Source organism: Crotalus tigris, unplaced genomic scaffold (assembly GCF_016545835.1).
Source record: "Crotalus tigris isolate CLP2741 ecotype Arizona unplaced genomic scaffold, ASM1654583v1 scf7180000017546.9332058, whole genome shotgun sequence".
Taxonomy (NCBI): domain Eukaryota; kingdom Metazoa; phylum Chordata; class Lepidosauria; order Squamata; family Viperidae; genus Crotalus; species Crotalus tigris.
Window position 1 is genome coordinate 4467245 of NW_024096465.1, and position 20840 is coordinate 4488084.

The window sequence follows — 20840 nt, forward strand, 5'->3', positions numbered from 1 at the left end:
TGGTACTCATCGTTAATTGGTTCTAGAGGCACAATGACTATCAAAAACAATGAGTACCAAACAAATTTTTTCCCATAAGAAATAATAAAGTGAATCACAAGGCAACTGACATCAGCAAGTTCTATCTTGTGCATTGCAAACATATGAATACTAGGACAACTTTTTTCATATTAAAATACATTGAGTACAAAATTTGATGAATTTCAAAGCAGTTTAGTACCATGGTACCACTGGAAGGTGATCAAGGCATAAATGATCTTGAGAAGGCGTCTTGGTTCAGGAAATGTGCAAATGGTGCACTAGATAAATCTGTGCAAAGCCACTCCCCCAGTCACAGCTGCTACCTGCTCCTTAAGCAAAACTTTGAGTCCAGAAGAACCCCCAAATTGTACACCAGATCAGTCCAGGGAAGTGCCATTCTGTCCAGAATCAAAGATGTAATATTGGCAGCTAACACGGATTTCAGGCTTCTTTACTGATCTCATCTAGATAAAAAGTTGAGAGAAAGTGAGACTGACCAGAAAAAAAATAGAAAAAAAAATAAGGACTTTTAATAAAACATTTAATTAGTTTTCATTTCTCCTACCTGCCCTCTACAAATGAACGTATTAAACTGTGAAGAGCTGGTACATCCAAAAGTCTTTGATGAATAGTAGAATAATCTAATAAATTAACCTCAAGATTCACAAGCACGACATAGTTAGGAAAATGTATCAGTGGTTATGATGAGCAACATTCAGATATGCTGGCCTCAAGGTAGCAAAGTTTTTATATCATAGTAAAGCAAAGAATAGTTCTCCTTGATCTCATACAATTCATTTTTGGCAAGAAAACATCTTTTTATTAATTTCCTGCATATTTTTTTGAAAAGGCAATTTGGATATCATAGTACATTTTGTGTCCTCCTTCTGTCTATGACAAATTTTCAGAGCTTTATTCTAAATGGTTATTATACAGATCACAGTTAATTAAGCTACTGGATTTAAATTTTTAAAATCTTCATAATCTGTAGATATCAGCTTTTTGTAACTTGATTTCTTTCAGTGTGTTAGAACAAAATTGCCATCATTCTCATGATTAGAAGATAATATGATTAGAATGCTTTAATAATAATATTTTTCCCACAGTGAATAAAGCATGTGAATTGTTATTTTTCCCTCTATTTTCTCACTCTACTTTTAAAAGTTTTTAATTTGTTGTTAATGTATATGATTATGTTTTGTATTTTAATTATAGTTTATTAATAGACTGCTATGAAGTATCTTGGACCAAGAAAGTGATTTAAAACTGGAAACGGCAACAGAACAATGACAATCATAACACATCTGCCAGACTTACGTTCTTCTAAAGAGACCCCTAGATTCCTCCACTGAGGAAAATGAGGTTGGTCCCTACAAAGGAAACAGACATTTTTTTTATCATTCTTGGGGACTGTAAAGCTGTACTTCTACAAGGCTGGCATTCAGGAAACAAGAGCTACTTGAATTTCTGGGAATCTTTATTGCTAGTAGGCAATAAAGAAAGAATCTCTTCTTTAATTACCTTGTTTCCTCTTTAACTGTCTGGTCTGTGTTCCTATGATCTGTTAAGTATTCCATCATATTGATGCTGGACATCTTCTGGTGGAGCTTCCATTGAAACAAAAACTTCTATTCATATGTGCATGGGGATCAAAGATTGCAATATATGTTTTCAAATCTTCCGGAGATATTGTAATATACAATGTGATAAACAATGGTCTTAAAATGTTTCATCACTATCCACTAGTAGAATATTTTATGGTGGTGCTAGAATGAAAATAGAAGCATTCCTTAATAAATGTCTTTTTAACTTGATCCTGTTTCTTTGTCTTCATTATTACTGTAAATTGCTGGTTGTCAATAAGCTTACCACTGCTGCTAATATATCTTGTATGATAAAAAAGTCCTTATCTGAGATATTCCCATTCATTAATAACACAATAAAAGTACAAAAGGTTTGACAGCAGACCTCTATGTTTTGCTCTATTCAAACAAATGCTCTAAAATAATTTTTAATGCAAAGTAATTCTAGCAATTACGGAATATCAAGAACTGAATTCTGTTTTTTCCAATTGCAGAGTATAAGAAGAATGCAAATCAAAAACTTCTTTACAAAAGTTCAGATTGTTTATTTAACACCTAATTAGCCAGTCTAATAAGAGCATTATAATCTTTTCCATCACCTGATACTACCTGATAATTATAATTGATATGCATCTGTAAGGTCTTACTTTATTCACATTTATCTGTAGTTATAACAGCCTAATGTAAATGTGTATCAAATTATAGGAACTATGTTGAATTAAAAATAGGCAATAGGGTTAAAATAACTATAGGATATCTAATATAATGTGACCAACATATTTATTTGGGGGTTCCTAATTTTCATGGGTTTTCTTTTCAGAATTTTCTAAGTATAAATATATGCCTATTGCTCTTTATGCATATAATATTAATGCATAGCAGAAGTAGTCAAATGTATGAAGGGTCAAGAGACTATAACTCAGTTTTCCAACTTTCTGGACAGAATGTGATGTCATCTAGGAAGTCAAAATAATAATTCCCAGCCTAATTTACCTGACTGGATTCTTGTAATGAAAAAAAGTAGACAATAAGTTACTATGTCCACTGCCTTCCTTGAACTTTGCCAAAATTGGTGTTATATAATTATTATTATGGCACAGTGATTAGAATGCAGTATTGCAGGCTAATTCTGCTCACAGCCTGGAGTTTGATCCTGGCCAGTTCAAGGTTGACTCAGCTTCCCATCCTCAGTAAAATGAGAACCCAGATATTTGGACCAGATATGTTAACTCTTTATCACGCTTTGAAGCAGTGTATAAGTCTAAGTGCTATTGCTATAAAATCAATCAATAAATAAATTTAGAATGTTAAAACTTTTAAATTAGAAAAGGCTCCCTTTCAGTAACTGCAGATTGATGATCAAGTAGTGCCCGGAAAATACTAGAATTCATGGCTGCAATGACTCCAGGATTCAGAGGACAAATTCTTTATAGGGAGAAGGCAATAATAATCTCCATCAGTCTTTTCACTATTTTGCTGTATGAGCTGACATATGTTGCTGCTATGTGAAAAAATGTTCCATCATCCTTTAAATAAAGCTTAATAATTTATTTGCAGCCCACCTTGGTTAGTATTTGAATGGTACTCACTGTTTAAAGCTAATGAGAGAGTTCGAAAGAGCTTTTGCTTGCTGTTTTGTACTTTTCATTCTATTGATATTTAATGAGTTCTGGGCTGGTTCAGATGAAAAAAAATATTGAGCCAAGGATCAATATTTTAGTGTTTGAGAGAAAATATCATGACCTTGATTAGTATTAGTGATGCAATATATAACAAGAGAGCAACAATGTTTATTAAGAAAGAGGAGGAGAGGGTCAATTTATTTTTCAAAGCACCAGAGGGCAGGACAAGAAACAATATATGGAAACTACTCAAGGAGAGAAGCAACCTGGAATTAAGGAAAAACTTGCTAACCATGAGGAAAATTAACCAATGGAACAGCTTGCCATCAAAAATTGTGAGTGCTTCATCACTAGAGGTTTTTAAGAAGAGGTGGACAGCCACTTTTCTGAAATAATATAAGATCTCCTGCTTGAGCAAGAGGCTGGACTAGAAGACCTCCATATATAGCATACTTCCTACAGCTGGCTTCTCTTATGTTTAGAATGGTCTATTTATTTATTTGAACAATTTATATAACTGTTTATCTCACAGCACTTAATGTCAATCAAATGTCAGTTGGTTAATGCAAGCAATGTATATTGACTTTCAAGGTAATCTCTAAACTGGATAGAATAGTATGAGCATTCTTCAAAGAAAATTCAGCTTTAGCTTTATTTATGGTACATTAGCCAAAATGTGCCAAAACTGGCTAGTACAGCAGTATTTATTTATTTATTTATTTTTATTTTATTTATTAGATTTATTTGCTGCCCATTTTGCCTGGAGGCAACGCTGGACAGGTTACAACATTAAAAGCTATAAAACTATAAAACATAAATATTTCTAAAAACAATAAAATAGAATTACAATTCACAGTAAAATTACAATTAAAAATTGGGAGGGAGCATAGATGCAGAGATGGGATTTTTTTTCTTAAACCATCAACCTCCTCCAGTGTGATACTTCCACATTGGGCACCCAAACCAGGTGACAGAGCCAGATCTTCAGCCCCTTATGAAAGATCACAAGGGTGGGAGCAGATCTCACCTCAGGGGTAAGATGTTCCAAGGGGCAGGAGCCATGGCAGAAAGGGCTCTTCTCCTGCACCCCACCAGTCAGAATTCCTTGACTGATGAGGCCTACAGCATGCCTCTTCTTCTGGAATGGGTGGGGTGGGCCAGTCCCATTGGGATGAGATGGTTCCTCAAATAAGTTGGCATATGTACAACTACAATTGATAACTTAGTCCCTATATTATTAAAAATTTCTTATATTAAAACCTTAATTGACCAAAACCACAATGGGCCATTTGGTAACAATTATGGCATATGGAAACTTTTGACATGGAATGTAAAGAGAGTAAGTAATAATGATTATCAATTAATAAAGGAAAGAAAATAGCTATAGATGTATATCTGTGAAGAATATACATCTATAGAAAAAAGGGAAATAAATGAATGAAGGTGTTTCAATGTTGTGGAATAAGGTTGATGAAAATATGCAAGAAAATGAAAGTATAGTAATTGTGAACAAAAGTGTTAATATATGTATCAAAAAGTGTAAATTGATCTTATTTAGGTTGTTGTGGGTGAATATGAAAGTAGGCAATGATAAGTTTGAATTCTACTCCAGTAATTGGTAATAATTAATGAAAAACTTTGACGTTAAATTGTACAACATTCTGACTAAAGTATTCTGATAAGTGACATGAATAAATGACCAGAATTAAGATAAGACAAGAGTCTGGAGAAAAAGTGGTTTGAACATTTGGAGAGCCAAAATAAATACAAATAGTGACTGCTTGATGGATATTTGCCTGAAAAATTATTCAATTATTTGTATCTTCACATGGCAAAGGCATGAATATAAATCTGAAATCATGATTGATTTTATTGTTTATGATGAAATATTGAGAAAACTAACAAAGATACAAGGGTGATGGAATGGTTTGAACATAAGATAGACCATGGTTTAATAATGGCAAGAGAGATATTTGGGGAAAATAGAATTGGAATAAAAAGAAAAGAATGAAAAATACTAATGTAAATATTGAATGATTAAAAGTGGGATAAAAAGATATACTCCTTTTTTTCCAATCAGTAGTAAACAAATGAAAACAGCACATTGAAGTTACTTGGAACACATTGAATAGAGTTATGCTAGACAATGTATGTGGTGTTACCCAAAAGGAATGCTTAATGGAGTGATGGAATGAAGAAGTAAAACAAGCTGTGGATGAAAGAAATGCATATAACAGAATCATTGTTTAAAAAATCAGGATGGAGAAAATACACTACAAAAATTGTACTGTATAGAGCAGAGATGTCAAACTGCTGGCCCACAGACTGAATGCGTCATCCAGAAGTCATGCCCACCCCATTGCCGCCAATGGCAAAACCATCCTGATTCGTGACGTCACCCGTTTGACATGTCTGGTATAGAGCATATATAGACAAAAAGATTAAAATAAAATTAAAGTGGGAAAGAATGGTTAAGACTAAGAGAGATTAGTTAGAACAGCAAAAAATGCAGTTGCAACCAGCCTGCCTTCCATGGAGGACCTGTACACTATAGGTCAGAAAGAGGGCTGAGAAAATATCTACAGATCCCTCACATTCTGAACATCAACTGTTTTAACTCCTCCCCACAGAATGCCACTATAGGGCACTGCATGTCAAAACAACTAGACACAAGGACAGTTTTTTTTTCCCCCTCGTGCCAGCACTCTGCTGAACACCTAATTCCCACAGTATTGTTTTATGTCTAAGTTTATTTACCCATGTAGTATAGCTGTAGTATTATTATTATCCTTCTTATCTTCTCTACTACTCTCTTTTATTTGGTATCATATTATGGTTATTATTACTCTGTTGTTTTGCATATACATTGAGAGTTTCTGTACCAGAGACTAATTCCTTGTGTGTCTGATCATACCTGGCCAAGTAAAGCATTTTATTCTATTCTTTTTCAATTAGGCAGAATTGCTGGATTCATACAAAAATGTGCTTCAATCAAATCCTAGATAAAGATAAAATGCACAACTTCCATTACTGGCTATAATTGCTTCAATTAGGCTAGTGAATGACTATTGTAAAAGGAATGAAATTATGGGTTTTTTTAAACAAACATTTTTTTTAGTTTTCTGGAATTATTGCCATATTCATTCTGCAATGATATGTAGTATATATGAATGAAATCCAATTTTAAACATGGCATTACAATTTTAGAATCATAACAAAAATTGACCCATTTTATTAGTTACAGTTGGAAAATTGAGACTATTTTCCCTGAAGCTAATCAAGAGAATGGAAATTCACATTACAGCCAAGTTCTAAATCTTATAAAGTATTTTAAAAAACTTCCCCTTGTCTTTAATTCTGTCATAAGAATTTACTCCTATTTACTAATAGTACCTGAATTGCTCTCAAGTTGCCAACTCAAAAAAAAAACAAAAAACCCAGCAGGAACTAACAAAAGCAGACAATTAGAAGACTGTTTATCTTTTCTTACCTTTCCTTCTCTACCAATGCCAGTTTATATGTTTTAATGTCACTAGTTATGGATGCCTTTTTTCCATCAAGCAGGAAGACTACATGGAATCATAAATACAAATTTAGTTATTACTCTTGTTTTTAAGAAGTAGAAATCATTCACTTCTTTAATTGCTTTATTCACACTGTATTTACATTTTTTATGTTTTTATATTTAAGCTATTTTAATATAAATAAATATAATTTAACAACCAGTTGGGAACAGAGAGAGATATCAATTCAATAACCAGGACAAATTAAAATGTAACAAAAAAACAGAATACTATAAAATCTTGTGTCATAGAAAAAAAATGAACAAATTAATGTCTTAGAAGAAGACAGTTCCGCAATTGTGATATCACAGATAATGGCCTGTACCCCGGTCTGTACTATTTTTAACTGCAGAATGCAAAGTCCAGCTTCTGAGGTATCTAATGATCAAATGGACATGTCCTTTTTGCTTTCCTGAAAACACAATGAAAGTTGTTTGCCACTGTTTTGTCTTGTCCTGGGAAGTTTTCATTCAGTTTCACAATCCAGCTCTCAGCTGGTGATCTTCAGTATTATGTCCAGCCCTGCAATGGAAATATCCAAGTTTCAGGATGTTCAGAGTTTTATATAGCTACCTGTAAATTTAACTGAATCTGTAAACAAGCCAATATTCAATACAATTTAAATAAGGCCATGGTCAATAAATGACACCAAAGAAAGATATTGTAGCATTTCTTTGGCAGTTTACACTAGTTAAGGCTTTTGGAAACTTTTCAAAAGAAGCTTCACATAGAATATATCTGGAAATAAGTTTACTATAGATTTATGAAAGTATTCCTCAATGAAATATGAAAGTTTATCTCTAAAACTGAGTAAGTAGCAATGCCTTTATTTAGCTGATTTGGTTTTCATTTAATCGTATTTAAAATTTATTACAAAACAATCAGTGTAAATAGTATCAAATTGTACAGCAATCATAGAAATATTAATAATTCTCCAGATACAAGATCTCTTTGTAGGGGGGCAGCTTGGCTTGCATCATGTAAAGCAAAGCAAAATTTCTATAGATTTTTTTAAAATGTGTGCATTGAAATTTGTTTTTTCAACAAAGCAAAGCTTTTATTTAATCTCTGAACAAATTACCCCACCTCCAAAATAATGTTTATTCATTTTTATATTGAAGCTGATCCCCAAGTCACCTCTAAGGAAATTAAATTTCTTCAAAATTTCAAATTAAATTCCAGATGCTAACACATTGGTGGAATTGAACAGAGATGTAAGATGAGATGAGAGGAAGATGGTAAAATACTTGGGTATAATTATGACAAATATAAACTCTGTTATTTTACAGTAATTGTGTTTATGGAATAAAGTTTTAAAAGATACATTAAGATGGACAAAATTAGAATTTCATTGTGGGGAAAAATTTGTGTGATAAAAATAAATGTCTTACCTAGAATGATATTTTTGTTTGAGGCAATACTTGTTTTGACAACTGATGTATCATTTAAACAATGGCAGAAGAATACATCTAAATTTGTATGGCAGGAAAAACAAGACAAAGTAAAATAAAATCAAGAGACAAACTTATATCAGAGGGATATCATTGTCAATAGCTCTCATATTTACAATTCTTAGAGTGATTTGAAATAGTAAAAGTATTTATGGATTTTAACATTCTAAGAATGAGTTTATCATATTTAAGGGATGTGAATAATATATATATATAACAAGTGCTTAAAAATAAATGAAAAAATAAATAGAAAAAAACCAAAATATGAAGTATTATATGTCATTAGAATAAACAGTTAAAATTCTATATATAATTATCTAATGCAAACATTTTGTAAATACACACAAATATATATTCATTGTAACACACTTACATAGCTATCATGCTTTTTTAACCTACTATATTTTGCATATTGTATTTTTATATCAGTCCATTATTTCATTAATTTCTCCAGACAAAGTCTACGTCTGTAGGCAATCTACTCATAAGTAGCAAGTGAAATCAAGTTTCAATTCACTGGGTAAATGGGGTCATATATTTATCTTTTTAATGTTGCACTATCAGTCTTTTAGTTATATTTAGGGACAAAGAGATTTGTATCTTTTTTATTATGTTAAAAAGCAATAAAAATTATAAAAAATATTTGGTGAATGTGTAAAAAGAAAACTCTGCATTCAAGTACATCACTGGTTGAGAGGATCTAAAAAATTAGTAAAAGCAATAGCAATCAGACTTATATACCACTCCATAGTGCTTTATAGCACTGTCTAAGCAGTTTACAGAGTCAGCCTATTGCCCCCAACAATCTGGGTACTCATTTTCCCGACCATGGAAAGATGGAAGGCTGAATCAACCTTGAGCCCATTAGGACCGAATTCTTCTATCTAGCCTGTGGGCAGTGTTAGCTTACAAAAGTGTATTCTAATCATTGTGCTCCAGTGGTTAAAGCATACAATTTAACCAGAGGATTTTCTTGTTTTTAACTGGTGGACAAACAGCTACAAAAAAAGGCATGGAAATTTGGGTGTTTGGTTTTTTCCCCACATGATAGCGGTAGTGAAATGGAAAGATTTGGTGAAATGGTTGGTGATGATGATGGAACTTGCTAAATTTACTTCATTTTTAGAGAAAAGATAATAGCTATGTTTATTGTTGACTGGAAATTTGTTGTACATCTTTTGCATGAAACAGAAAAAAATATTATTTATAATTTTTATAATTGAACAAAACAGATTTTTAAAAAAACAAGTTTATTGTAAATGTAGAGTAAGAGGCAAACTTAGTGTACAGTATTTATAACTGCTGTAAAAAAACAGAAGCTAGAAAATATCCTAGGGTTTGAGGTTATAATGAAATTGATTATTGAAGTTATTTTTATACTCTATTCCTTACACAATTGCAGTAACATGACATTTATGCCATTTAAAAATATTATTTAAATTTAGTATTAAGGTTATGTAGACAATTATTGGGATGTTGTCTTTACTGTATGTAAGACTTGGAACTATATATTAAGAAGAAAGATCTTAGAACCAAATACAGTTGGAAATATTTAAAGTGTGAAATTAATTTTTACAACTGTAATGTTTATTTTTAAAATATGAAGAGGTCTTTTGTTCAGAATTTCATAATTATCAGCAGTGTGTTTGACAAACACATGTTTTTAATTTCCACCTACAGAAACTTTATTTTCCATTTTTCAGATCAGAGGCTGAAATGAAGGAAGGACTCTTGGAATATATTTAGATTTATTTCTCCTACTCTTCACTTTGGAACATTTTGGTTGCTGAAATTAACATGATTTTGGAAAATAGAACCAGAAATACATTGACAAAAAAATAAGATGACTCCTGAGCAATCAAAAACAAAAGCTGTCTTGTTGTGGAAAGGGTATGAAAAGCCTCTGTATCACTAATGTTTTGAGGTTTTGTTATTGAAAGGACACCATATTTTTTCAAGCCCAAGCAATGAGTTTTCCAGTGGCACCAGTGATTTGTCTTTCAGAAACAAAAACCACAACTGATTCAACAGCAAGATTCACAATTTTGGCTCAATTACAATTTGAACAGAAGGGAGTGGTTGTTTAAAGAACATTTCCTTCAATCATATGGAAGTGAGTCACTGGACAAAGAGATCCTACCTAATCCTGCAATCCTTCCTTTCTTCCATGTGTTGTAAAAGAGAATTTTATACCCAAACTTCCTAGCTAAAAAAATTGTTTACCCACTTCAACACAAAGGCAGGATAAAGTCTGTAAATTATCGTATCTTTTTATCTTTCATCCAGCTTGATACCAGTAATTTTCATCATAGAGTCATAAAGATAATTTTCTTTAGATTCTTTTATGTACTAGAAAAATATACTGTGATTTTTGACATTGTAAATGGACATAGCATTAGTTTTTAAAAATGAAGATGAATCTATCTTCTAAATCAACCTGTTCCATATCTGGAATTCCTACTTGGCGCTTATTTGAATTTATTATTCTAGTAATATAGATAACAGAAAACCATTACTCCATCAGCTTCCTGACAGCTTTGTAAATATCTGAGGAAGCTATTGTATCACTTTTTTAAAAAAACCAAACTGCTTCAAACTTTTCATAGAGAGGTCTTCAGTATGATCAGGTATTTGGTGTGCTGTTGAGAATCTCATAAAGCTGTTAGATGAGGCTCATGGAATCTCAAAATTAAATTATTAATTAAATTAAATTAAAATAATTTTTAAAGTTACAGTAGAATCAGTGTATAAATGTAGTTATTTGTAAAGAAAAGAAGATAAAAAGTGATATGTAATCGATGTTAGCACAAATTACATGTAGTTAGTTATCCTTTTCTTTTTTATATCATATCCTTAATATTTTTTGTATAATTTCATGCTCTTTGATGTGCTTTTCATAACATTGTTTGCCATAAAAAGGAACAGTGTGTTGCATTTTCTTATAAAAGCACAGCTTTCGTGATAAAACTGTAAAACTGTAAAAACCTGAAAAATCAGGTTGATTTTAAAAAAAAAAGATGGGATATTTTGTTGTTGCTAGATTGGGTTGATTGGTTGGTGTGGTTGGTGTGGAGCCTTTCAGGATTAATATTTATTTTTCTAGCACTGAATTGTCCAGAATTAAATACTAGTCTAAATAATTTCTGACCATAATACAAAAATTATACAATTATTTATCATGATGCATGTGCTAAATTAATTTATGCAACTTAGTTTTGGTTAGACTTCGTATCTAGAGACCCAAGTTTAGAGTTTGCTCTACGTTCCTTAATTTCTGCATATTCTACAGAAATTGCACACCTGATTTTTGCCTACTGAAATGCAGGATAGTTTGTCTATTACAAATTTATTTCTGTTAATTTTATCCCAGCCTCAAAAAATGATGTTAGAACCTGTTTCCAAACCTAAGAGTAGGACTTCTTGTTATTCTGTTTGTTTTACACATCTGTAAAATGTGCAGATCTAATTGTTTCATAATGATCTCCAAGTTAGGCAGTTTGCAATAATCATGTTTTCATTGTTCCTTCTTCAGTAGCAGTCAGTTCACCTGCTCTTCAGATAAACTTAAATGTTTTTTTGTTTATACATCTGAAAACATAATAATATTTAGAAACTAAAGAAAGTGAAGTCTATGTTCAAATGCATTATTTATATAATTATCGTGTAATTAAAGTAATTACAGATTGTGGGGATAAGCCTCTATATCTTGAGAGGATATAATGATGCTAATCTCAAAAAAAGAACATGCAAAAAAAAAAGTTAAGGATGTTGTCATTTTAGGGGAGAATATAACTCCTTCCCCCAAAATACTGACAATTATTTTTTAATGGGAAATAAAAAGGCATTATGGAAATGGATTTTTTGTTCAGATGAATTAATTGTAAGTTGATTTAACTATGATGGAAGGCTTTTCATGTTTATGATTTGAACAATTACAATAATTACTAATAGTACCATGGTTATTTTGAAAAAAAAAATGACTGTTGTTTCCACACCCATTACGACTTCTGCTAGGTTTCTTACGGCAGACTGGTGGTGCAATTTTAGGCATACTGATTCACAAATACATTTCACTACACTTATTTGTGGCTAAGTAAACATGGAACCGCTTCTTCAGTTTTATCAATGTGACCAGTAGTCACATTGATAAAAGAGGACTCCATAGTGTCTTCTCTGTGAAGAAATAATATGCTGTGTCTGTTTCTTTTCGGTGAAGAATCAGTGTGCATGAGAGAGAGGCAGGTAGGGCAGGCAGGCAGGCAGACAGACAGAGATAAGCTTTGATTGGGAATTCTGATGGTCTCAGTAGAAATTGAGAGAGTTTTATTCACACCTTGTATTTTTTTTCTGCAGGAAAGGGGCTTAAGAATGGAACATTCAATGCCACTGCTTCCACTCTATCTCCCATATAGATACATTGGAGGATATTTTTTTCCATGGATAAAGGCATTTTTTTTTTCTCTCCTTCGTGGATCCTTGCTGAACTTGTTCCTTCTTTTGCTTCTTTCTTTCTCCTCCCCAGATCTGGCTCTATCCATTCTGTTTTCCTGATGTTAGATAGATGGATAGATCTGAAGCCTTTTTACAAAACCTTCCTCAACATTTGGGTGGAAGGAGAGAGGTTAGAATGAATAACAAGAAGTATGTATATTCTATTGCTGGAAAACCTATCAGCCAAATGATTCCAATATTGAAACTACAAGCTGAATGTAGCCAACCTAACAAAAAGTCTGCCCATGTTTGCATGACTTCACATATTTTTTCTCAAGAAAGCCTTATTTATTCATGCATTGTCTAATTATCAACAAGCTGTAAGTGGAGATGGAGCTCTAGAAGTCTCGTCTGACTAGAGTAGTCCTATAGCTGCAGTAGCATTACTTTCAATCAGTTGTTTATACATTAAGCAATTGGTCTCCAACTGTTTGTCAGTTCAAACTCCATGCACTCCGGGGCTTCTTGGGAAGAACATCTCTGAGTTACACTTCTCAAAGAAAGAGGAAAGGAAATACTCTTGATGAATAACACAAACATTCCTCTTTCACCAGGTTCATGGCATTCAAATCTTGTCCATTGATTGACTTAAATATTCCTCTTCCAATCAGCTTGGGCTTCCTGTTTGGTAGTAATGACAATAGAGTTCAACTTATAGGGACAACTCACTATATAACTGATAACACTATAACCATCTTGACACTTGGTGGTTCTGGAGATTGCACTGCTTTGAGAAGCCAATTCTGCTAACAGGACTAGGTGCTCAGATATTGATTGCATAGTCTAATATGGCAGATTGCCATTCATTCATCTGATCAGATGTAGATCTGAACCTACAGTACTGAAATAGAGGGATAAGCTGCACCAGAGGAAGGCAGAGAGGAAACCAGCTTCTCTGACGGAAATCACTTCGCATGCTGGAGGCACTTCTTAATTGCCTCCACAGAGTAACCTGGGAAAAACCTAATAGGAAACATAAGCATGCTGGCTGGGGAATTCTGTGAGTTGATCCACACTTTTAAAGTTGCCAGAGTTGAAGAACTCTATTATAAATAGTGGCTTCTTTAATTAAAAAAAACAGGTGATTTATACATGCTCCTAAGAATTCCAAATCCCTCTTTCGTATCATTGAAGCAGCCCAAATATTTATGTAATCTATCTATCAATGCAGATACATCTTTTTAAAAATTCTGTTGGAAGACTAAGTTTCTTGACTGAACAGAAATTCTAAATGGAGATGAATTTTTCAAGATATATGAATATAAGTGAACAGGATATATGAGGATGATGCACACGGATGTACTGTAAGTCTTATGACAATGAGAGTGCATATGAGTTGGTCAGTTACAAGCCAGCTTGATCTACTGGTTAAGGCACCCAGCTACAAAATAAGAGACCATAAGTTATGCCATAGCCATGAAAGCTAGCTGGATGACCTTGGCTACTCACTCTCTCTCAGCCCAACTCACTCACAGGGTTGTTGTTGTGGGGAAAATAAGAGGAGGAAAGTGTGCCAGATATGTTTACCACCTTGAGCTATTTGTAAAAATAATAAAGGTGGGATACAAATAAACAAACAAACAAATAAATAAATTGTCCTTATTCCTTCTTTTAAAGATCCACTCTTGCTTTTTCAGCTTCTCTTTCTAAAACCTGCTCCAGTCTCTTTTCATCTCCTTTTTCACAACAAAAACCTTTATTTCCTGGAATTATGTCCTGTACTGCATTCCTATTCCATTCTATTTATCCTGATTTTGTTAGAATTATCATTCAGTCCTACTGCTGTAGTCATCCGACAAACCCTTCACCAACTCCCCATGAGTGTTTCAGGCAGCCATCCCTTTTGTACTTTTCTTGCCTAAGTTTCATTTCTTATTTTCCCTTTCTCTTTCCCTCATCTATCTTGTGGAAAAATTCAGTTTTGCTGCATATAATAATGATGATGATGATGATGATGATGATGATGATGATGATGTTGGAAGGGACCTTGGAGGTCATCAACCCCCTGCTCAGGCACGAAACCCTACACCATTTCGGACAAATGGCTGTCCAGTCTCTTCTTAAAAACTTCCAGTGTTGGAGCATTCACTGCTTCTGGAGGCAGGTTATTCCATTGGTTGGCTCTTTATTATTTAAAATCCTGGAACATTCCACCAAATATTTATTTTGAGAAAAGGGAAGCATATTTTCCTTCAGCCAAATTGCTCTTTACAGGAATAGAGTCTAAGATACAGTGCTATAGCTTAGAATACCAAGAAACAAAAAGAGGAAATTCTATATAATTAATGAAGAACCAAAAAGAACATAAGTACTTTTGTTTCTACTTGGAAACCACTTCTGAACTTGAGGTGGAAAAAATGATTTTATGATTTTGGATTTTACCAATTAGACTAATTTGCCAATACAGAAATGGCTAGTGCATACTACTATAGAAATGTAAAAAGTTGAGATTTGATTTTAATGTCTGATTTTACTGGAACAGAGAGAGTCAGAAGTCAATGTCTTTTGTTTCTTCCTCTCCATTTCTTCACACCTTTTTTGTTTTCCTTTTTTCTATTGTTGTCCCCTACTATTTGCTTTGTATTTTCACATTTTATGTTATAAATAAATAAAACTAATAAAAAAGAAAAAGATCCATCACATGGAAAACAATTGATATCTCAAATAATATATTGCATGAACTCCACCTTGAATGATAGATTGACTGTATTATTTTGTTTTATTCACGTGTATGTTATACTTCAGTTCCTATCAACCCCAGTCAATGTAGCTAAAGATTAGGCACATGGGTTTATAGTCCAAAATGTCTGCAGTTATCCAAATTGCTTATAATATCTTAAAGACTGTTCTTTTATTTTAATTCTGTGTGTGCTCCCCAGCATCTACTGTGAGATGGGTAATTATATAAATTGTTTAAACAAATTAATACATGAACAAATAAATGCATGTATCATGGCTAGGATTTATTTATCTTTTTTATTTATCCTATGTATTCTATACCTTTCTCTTGGGGGTCTGCTCAAGGCAGTTAGCAACCTTTAAAAAGCTACACCAGTACTAAATAAAGCACAGTATTAACAAGACAATTAAAATCACTAATATATAATCCAGTTCATTAAATGCAAAATGTGTCATAAAGAACGAAAGAGAGACCATTGGGAAGGATTATAAGGTCATGCAGAAAATAGAGACTGTGATAGATTATTAGCAGTAACTATTTTTAAAAAAGTTATTGATGATAACACATATATTCTGACATTAGTAAGCTAATTAACCCAAAATCTGCTTTAGGACAGATGGCATATATTTCATCCAAGGAAAAGCAACAATCAGTCAAAAGCTGCTTCATTAGATGGTATTTGCCCTTGCTGAATTCAAATAATGCAAAACAACATTCATTCATTGTAAGAATGGGAGCCTGAAGGATTGGATTAAGGCAAGAAATGGATTTCAGGTCGATTTATTGTGCTTTTCCCATGATTTTCTTGGATCTTGATCACGCTTGTTCTGTTTGCTACATTTTATTTAAAACATGGCATTGAAAGCATCCAAAGTCCTTTAAGTAATTTGGAAAAGGAAGGTTAAGATAAACATGTGAATTTGCTGTAGATTCAGAATCACATATCAGAATATAAAAGTTGTACTGGAACGGAATAAATGTCAGCTCAGCTTAGCATCCTGTTTTCCTTAATGTACAAAGATGCTTCTGAAAAGCCCATTGGGGCAGGCATAATTTCTCCTCATTCAACGGCATTCAGTAGTTTGCTTGAGATTGTACATACTCATCATGATTAAAAGCCACTAAGTAACCTATACCCTGCTACAGTATCATTTCTTTTTGAAAGAAAACTATAGTGGTCACCCAACACTAAGTCTTCTGACAAAACATTCTCTAAATAATGACATCTATGATTATTGTTGAACAATTTAAAATATATTAACTAATTTCAGCAGATGAGGTACTAATTCTTTAACACTCTGCAGAAAAGAGTTCTTTATTTTTTCTATCAGTTCCCATTCAGTTTGATGAAATACAATCTGCTTTTGAAATAGATTTCAAAATAAAATATATTTTGTGTGCCAATGTCCTGTGTTTCATTACGCACCCTACTTTTGGCCAATGCACACCCCTGACTTCTCAAGTCTTCAATCATGAAGAAAATATCTGGAGGGAATTCTTCCCATCTCTCGCTTTAAGGTATGAACAGCCAGAGAGCTTCAAAGTGGTGGCATGTCTGATGAAAAACAACATCAGTTCTTCTGGTGAAAAAGCTCAATCCTCTTTTTAGGTTTGCAAAGAAAAGGATTTTATATTATTATGTGGTAGCAAAATCAGCCGGATGTTTAGGCTGGATTTGGCATTTTTGTCTAATCGATTCTTTCCAAGGACCTGGGAGGGACAGATATGGATGTTTGATGGTATTAATGCTCCAAATAATTGACTGATAGTGAATTTGTGAATGCTGATGGTGTTCAAGTGGTGCTCCAGCTGTTTTGGGATTGGAAGGTGTCTATTACTTTTGGGACTATCATTGTTTGTTTCTGCCACAGGCATTCTATTTCTGTTTGCAGGTCTTTGTATTTTGTGATCTTCTTCAGTTATTTTGCTTCTATTCTGCTGTGTCCAGGTACTGCCACATCCATTATCCAGACTTTTTTGTCTTTCTTATCAACAATTGTTAAGTCCAGGGTATTATGTGATAGGTGTCTGTCCATCTGAATTCTAAAATCCCAGAACAATTTAGCTTCTTCATGTTTATCTCTATTTTATGGTCTCACAATAAAACCTCTGGCACAGCTCTCATCTTTCTCAGAGCACACAAGCCTTACAACCACATCAAGGTAGTACCTCACTTGTGGATGATGATGATATAGCAATGATATATTATTGGAATTGCCCAGCTGTTAATTGCCTTGATAATATTTCTTCTACTAAATTTGGACTTTAAGATTTTTTTATGTATTCACTACTAACCTTTGTCTTGACTTCAGTGTGCTTCTGCCACAGTTATGTGCTTGAAATTGTCAGCTTGAAGGATGCCCAGTGATCTTCTTCTTCCAGACTATTGATGTTATTTCCATAAGGCATCCTGATTTCTTTTTACTAGTAAGAGTGGCACATTTGTCCAGTCCAGACTATATTACAATTTCTTGTAATTATATTCTTGTAATTTCTTGCATAAGGCCAGGGATAAGCAAAGACACTATTTCAGATGCTGTTTTTGGTAAGGGTTCATATTGTTGATGTAAATGAGGTGGGATAGTCTGATAGATGTTTTTGATGTTTGACAGACATGATCTGACTTGTTCAGTATTTTTGACAGAAGAATCAATGTAGTAGTGGTGATAATGAGTCTCCTTGAAAGATTCCTCTTTTGATATTAACTTCTTCCAGTCTATTGCCATTGACAAGCAACATTGTCTTGCATTGTGACCTTGATCTTTGCAAAAGCTTCTGATACTTCTACTGACTCCTGTTTCTAGGCTTTATATAATCATATTGCAGGGAATTGAATGCCTTTTTGCAATCAATACAAGCTATATTGAAGTTCATCTTCCATCTCTTACAATTTTCCAAAATCATCTTGTCAGTTAGAAGCTGATTTTTTGTTCTCTGCTGTTTGGGCAGTTTACTTTCTGCTCAGATAGAAAGAACTTATTTTCAAGAAGATACTATCAGCTACTACACCAATTAGCAATTTGAAAGTTGCTGGTAAGCAGATCATTGGTCTGTAGTAGCCTGGTGCTGCCCCTTTTGTTGGATCCTTCATTAGCAGCATTTGTTAGATGTTAATCTTCAGTTTCATCTTCTTTCATAATAAAAGTTAAACTGGTTAGAAATGAACGGGTGCAGATCATTATATGATTCAACCAAAAAACATGCAGTTCATGTTTATCTGGTGCTAACCAATTCTTGATATTCCTTGCCCTTTTCTCCACCATTTCTGTTATTATTACAAGTTCTTTCATTTCAGCTGCTTTTTAATTTTTATACACTATCTTTTCCCAAGCTACATTTTCACTGTCTTTCTTTAGATTGTTCTATAGCTGCACCCAGAATTGCACTGGTTTTTTCTTTGTCAGGTTTTGACTGGTTCACTGCAGTTTCTCCATTAGTGGATTGGAAGAAATGCTTCTGATTCAAGTGAAATTGGAAATTCTGCCTATAGTGTCCAATTTGATCATTGATCTGCTGATTTTTGCTATGGCTGTTATTTGATGCTTTGACATTTCCAGTGCTTCCTTGATTTTCATTGTTTCTTGGTGATATTTCTTGATCAGATATTCTTTGGTCTTCTTGTTCTTCATCTTTTTTTTCTTTCATCTATTTTATCATGCTTGTATTTCATCTTAGCAGAATGGAGAAGGCAGAGAGGAAATGGATGGTTTGGCAACGAAAAACATTTTAGCAGTTTCATTGGCTTTATCTACTGCCAGCTCCCTCTATAGTCTGAGTTACTTTTTGAGCTTCAATTTCTTCACCCTGAGTAGACTTTTGCAAGTCCTTCAGTTCTAACTCTGTGGATACTTTATTAGGTATTATAAATTGAGATTGATCTACTAGCCTCTATTCCAGCGGTTCTTAACCTTTGTGTGACGGCGACCCCCGTCACACAAAGGTTATGCGCATGCGCGGTGGCGGTGCGCATGGGGGCGGGGCCCCACTTGCGGCACGCATGCGCGGCGGCGCCCCCCGGAGGCGCGCCACCCCCCCATGCGCGGCGCGCATGTGCGGCAGCGCCCCCGGAGGCGTGGCACCGCCCCCACGTGCAGCGCGCGTGCGCGGCACCACCCCCCCGGAGGCGCAGCGCGCCCCCGGAGGGGACAAAATGGCGGATCGCCACCTTTGGCGACCCCCGAAAAGAGGTCGATCGACCCCAAATGGGGTCGCGACCCATAGGTTGAGAACCGCTGCTCTATTCTGTTATTTTGTAACTTTGGATATTGTTCTTTCCAGAGCTGGTGCATTCTTTTCAGATATTCTCTTGTTGGATTTCATTTATATAGCAAATGATAACAAATCATTATTTCTTTGCTTCCAGTCTTTATATATTTTTTCCAGTAATCCTGCAGCTGCTGACCCTGGTTGCTCAGCCAACAATCCTGAGTCCTATAGTTTAGCTATCAACATTGTCCAGGAACTAGAATACCTAACCTGCTCCTTGTTGACCTGAACAACAACTGAACCAATATGGGTTTCTGTAAATTATATCTCAAACATTGTTTATGGAAAAGGCACTTTTGATCTGGCTTTTCTGATGAGATTGAACAGTATGATCAAATCTCTGGCATAGTGCTCCTCTTCCTCGGAACACACAAGGCCTACAACCATGTAACTGGTGCTTCACTGGCGGATTATTATTATGGTTGGTCACCCAGTCAGCCAGATGTTTAGACTGGATCTGGCATTCCCAAAGTCCTTCCCAAAGATCTGGGGTGTTGTTATTTGTTTTGGGTTAAAATTCTGCCCTTCCTAGAAACTGGGAGGAAAATGTGTTTTGTTTCTTCAGGATAAAATTCTTCATATAAAATTCATTGCTAAGCAGAATATCTCAGGCAGGCGGCTATGTCAGATTGGCAATTTACACCTTTGGAAAAAGGATTTTATCAAGCTATATTGTTTTGACACATTTCTTTTGTTTCTTTCTTCATTATGATTTATACATCCCTCCTTTTGTTTTAATCTTGACAAACTGGAGAAGGTTTAACTTTCTTGGTTCCTTATTTTGCTGTTGTCACCTTGAGCATTTTACAGTAATAGCTTTTAAGATTGCTGACTTTCACTGAAAGGTAAATTGTTTAAGTGAACATTTTAAGCTGATAAGCACAGTCTCATCCTTCTCATATGATTCTCAATAGAAGGAACACTTAATTACTTAGTTTTATAGTTGGCTTTTCCTTCAGGAGATCACCATCAGTTACATTCTAGAAAGACAAGTATTAATACACAAAATATAATAGATGACAAGCAAAATCTAGTAGTATTAAATGTTAATAAAAGAATCCTTACTTGTGATACAACAAAACGATCATGTATTCTCAGAAGATGCTTGGGACTGAACATGGATGAAAGTCAAAATGAAATGTCTTTTAAAATATTAAGTTTAT

The 20840-nt window shown here is 34.0% G+C and overlaps 1 long non-coding RNA gene across 2 annotated transcripts in view; it reads right to left on the reverse strand.

Annotated features, from left to right (window-relative positions):
* Nucleotides 1-3592: 3592 nt before the first annotated feature.
* The window catches only part of LOC120304697, an 87799-nt gene continuing 70551 nt past the window's right edge, over nucleotides 3593-20840 (reverse strand). For both annotated transcript variants that reach the window (XR_005555800.1, XR_005555798.1), the window contains 2 exons: nucleotides 8181-8258; nucleotides 3593-7311 (listed from right to left, as the gene is read on the reverse strand). This is a non-coding gene — a long non-coding RNA (uncharacterized LOC120304697). The remainder of the gene's footprint in view (nucleotides 7312-8180; nucleotides 8259-20840) is intronic.